Source organism: Amblyraja radiata, chromosome 28, assembly GCF_010909765.2.
Source record: "Amblyraja radiata isolate CabotCenter1 chromosome 28, sAmbRad1.1.pri, whole genome shotgun sequence".
Taxonomy (NCBI): domain Eukaryota; kingdom Metazoa; phylum Chordata; class Chondrichthyes; order Rajiformes; family Rajidae; genus Amblyraja; species Amblyraja radiata.
In genome coordinates this window covers 23,519,044-23,522,799 of record NC_045983.1, presented here as the reverse complement: position 1 = coordinate 23,522,799, position 3,756 = coordinate 23,519,044, and the positions used below count along the sequence as shown (strand labels likewise).

At 39.7% G+C, this 3,756-nt stretch overlaps 1 pseudogene; it reads right to left on the bottom strand.

The window, feature by feature from the left end:
• Positions 1-2,807: 2,807 nt before the first annotated feature.
• LOC116989219 lies at positions 2,808-2,916 on the bottom strand (annotated as a pseudogene).
• Positions 2,917-3,756: the final 840 nt, after the last annotated feature.

Genomic DNA, 3,756 nt, shown 5'->3' with positions numbered 1-3,756 from the left:
TCTGACTGTCTCTTCTCTACACTCTCAGTCCTGATGCAGGGTCTTGGCCTAAAAAAAACATTGATTATCCCTTTGCCTCCACAGATACAGATCAACCTGTTCAGTTCTTCCAGCAGTTTATTTTTGTTTAAAGCCGAGAAATTCTTCCAAGCAGAGTAGTGAATTAAGTATAGGCAGATAGCCACTGGTTCATCTCCATTATGTAGACCCCTATTACTGAACTACACATGATTAATAGTAAGATTAAACGAGAACTTACCAGTTCGAAGTTTGATCTGTATTTTATGAGGAGTAACGTTGAGGGAATACATGAAGAACCCGCCACTACGCACGTGTGTCATTCTTCAAAGCAGCGGAGTGAATCACAGATACCTGTAATGACTTAAGCATAGTAAGATTAGAGAAAAGATACCAGTTGTGTTTATGATCAAGGGCGGGAGCGGAGGGCATGTATTCCCTCAACGTTACTCCGCATAAAATACAGATCAAACTTCGAACTGGTAAGTTCTCGTTTAATCTTACTATTTTACTTTGGAGTCACGTGAGTGACTACATGAAGATTTCAAAGCTCTGTGATTCAAGCCGTGGAACGAGTCCATCATCACGTCTGCCTTGGTTTTGGGGAGAATAGTGATAACATATTAAACATCAATATGATATATATAAATAACCATAAAGTTAATAATAATTGATAGCCCCTGTTTTTTGGGGTAAATTATGGTACAGAAACTTAACAATGTTTCTGAAAAATTCCAGTTTCCATTACTGGTTAGTTATAATCCTTAGAATCTTCTTTCCGATGGCCATCCTGCAGTCCTGAGGATTTTATCCATAGGAACCTCCAATTTAAATGCTGCCGACGTTGCTGCAGCCTGGTGGAGTGAGATTTTAACCCAGTTAGTGTTTACACCAACTTATGTCAATACTATGTTAGCCATTTAGCTGGCCTGGCCTGTTATTCTTTAATGAGGCTGTCTGTCGTTGATGAGAAGTTCCTCTTCTGTGCCACTTATGGTCTGGGTTTGTTCCATGTATATTTGTAGATGTCTCACAACACAGTCAATCATCTGTAGGGTAGGCTCTAAAAAATGTTATTTTAAGGCCTGCTGACCCCTGTTTGTTTAGTTCCCTAATTCCTGAATATAGAAGTGTAAGTTGCCAGGTGAACTGGTCAAGGTATCCAGCCTTAATTTGGTAGGGACTGAGTCCTTAGTGCCGTGACCTAAGCCATCAGCATGACAGTTTTGTAAAATGTCAAAAACTGTAATGACAGCGCTGTGGCTGGAGCCCAGTTCTTTAACAACGTTAAGACGATGCTGATGTCCCATATTTGGGAATACCTGGTCTTTGGGGAATTCTCATAAAAAGTGTCCCTCATAAGCTGTTGTTCCGTTCTCTTGCCATAGGTAAGTAGATGGGCCACTTCTGGCACAGTTGATGTCACTAATACTAAGCCCCTGTAGGTTAACAAAGCTTCCAAACAGGCTGGATGATGTATTATGGTTGCAACACATCTCCCATTAGTTTATGTATTTTAGACATTGTCTTTAGGTTGATTGTCTGTGGCCCGCTGTGATCATGTCCATTGCTCTGGCCGTCTGTTTTGGATGGTGCTGCATGGTTCTAATCTCATTCCCTAATACCACCTAGAACCATGGTTGGGTAGGTCAGTCGGGTACTATTAAAAACACCAGACGCAGAGTCTCGTAGTATTTCCCTTAGTACCCCCCCCCCTGATGAGGTTGCCAAATTGTGTTGGCCAGATTGTTACATGATGTAGATTCCCTTTCACCCATGTGGTTGATATGTGTTACCACAGTAGTGTTGTTAATTTATAATCTAATAACCTGTTTAATATATTCCAGAGCAACATGACTTTAGGCCATGAAAAACACCCAACATTTCCAGATAGTTATGCCCAGTGTTAGTAATAATGATGCTTCCTGTGTATTCCATCTTCCTCCACAGCTGGAGATGGAGTTGGTAACACACCATCCTAGTGCATAGTATCCATATGTAGGACCATAGACTGGTTGCTGACAATGATCGGATTGGAGCAATGCCCAATGTTATCTTTCCACCATTTAGTTCCAATATGGCTTCTGTATGGCTTCATCATTCTATTGAAATGATCACCATTAATTTTAAGATATCATATTTTGGCCCTCTGTAAATCTTTATAATGTAAGGGTCTGAATTATGTGGCTGGAAACCATATGTTGCCAATATTCTTGCTACCAGTCTGATGGATGGTTTATCCTCATGTCAATGATTTTGCTGTATGCCTCTATTAAGGTTGTAACCTCTGTTGGCAAAGTTACTGACATGAGGAACTGAGTTAATGGTGAACCCCAAATAATCCCTTTAGTTTGAAGGCTTTAATTTTGATTTAATTGGATGGATAATGATCCAAGTTTCCAAATAATTGTTAAGTGGCTGTTACCGTTTGTTCAGCCCATCCTAAGTTTCCACACAATTAGTATGTCATCCAAAGAAGCCATTACCATTGTGTGGCTGGTTGTCATATTTTGTAAATAACCTAGGTGCTAATGTAAACACATTAGGTAGTGCTCTATACTGCTAGAGCTGAGCCATCCAATTAGATAAAAATAACGTCCGTGGTCACCTGTTATGGGTACTGAAATTGTAAGCATCCTTTGAATGAATGCTTGCCATTTCCGTTCTTAAAACGAATATACTTAACAATAGAAAATGTTTCTGTTCTTAAAACGAATATATCGTTTTATTTATTTTTCACTTTTTAAAATTTATTTATTTATCTTTTAATCTTTTCTATTTATTTATTTATTTATTTAATTTTATGATATATGGTCCCTAGATAAGGGACATATCAGACATTTAAACTGATAAGAACAGATATTATACTTGATCTTAGCCAAAAAGCCAAGATCTGATCTATGATTGATGCGTCAAGCGCCATATCCTATTTTGTTAGGAAGGGAATGCGTAGATAATAATTCTTCCCTTGCAATGCAGCTAAAACCCCATCTGTTGCTGATGTCCAGTGTCTGTATCCCATATGACATATTTGGTAATTGGTGATTATGTCTGGATACGAGTAGATCGGCATCTGGTGTTCCATATCGTGTAGAAACATCAGCAAATACTATAGCCCAACTTGGTGTTCTCCTCCAAATTCCTCTCTCGATATATCAGCTGGACTAGAAGATTATGTGTTGTAAAATTCTATTGTGTATCCCCGGATACTGTTTAAGATACGAGTGTCAAAAAGTTATTTATTCGATGTCTTCTTGCACCAACCTCCTTGCTTCCTGTTTTCTTCTGGATCCCCGAGGCCGTGTGTTGTGGGTGTACACATCTTCCAGCATAGGGGCGATACCTTTGAGGATGATGTTTGGACGTTTAGATGAGCTCCAGTTTGGCTTCATTGTCCAACTCCTTGACCTTCTAGATAGGTCACCCCCAAATAAAAAGATTTTGCTAGGAGGTTTCGGGTTTACACAGGCCCGCGTCAATCCCGGTTGGATGTAACCAGATGCATAAATTGATTAGTTTAGTACATTCAGGGATTTACAATCCCCGGTGGCAAGTGACAGCTATGGTGTCAGCTAATGTTTGCCCCTGCAGTAGATAGAAAACATATGGTCTATGCTGGCTTCTAACCTGGTTTGTAGACCTTTCCCAGTTAGCTTTACTCACAGCTGTACTGTTGTTCCCCCTGAAACATAGACAGACATTCCCGTGTGACTTCCAGATGGGAATGGAATTTGTCAG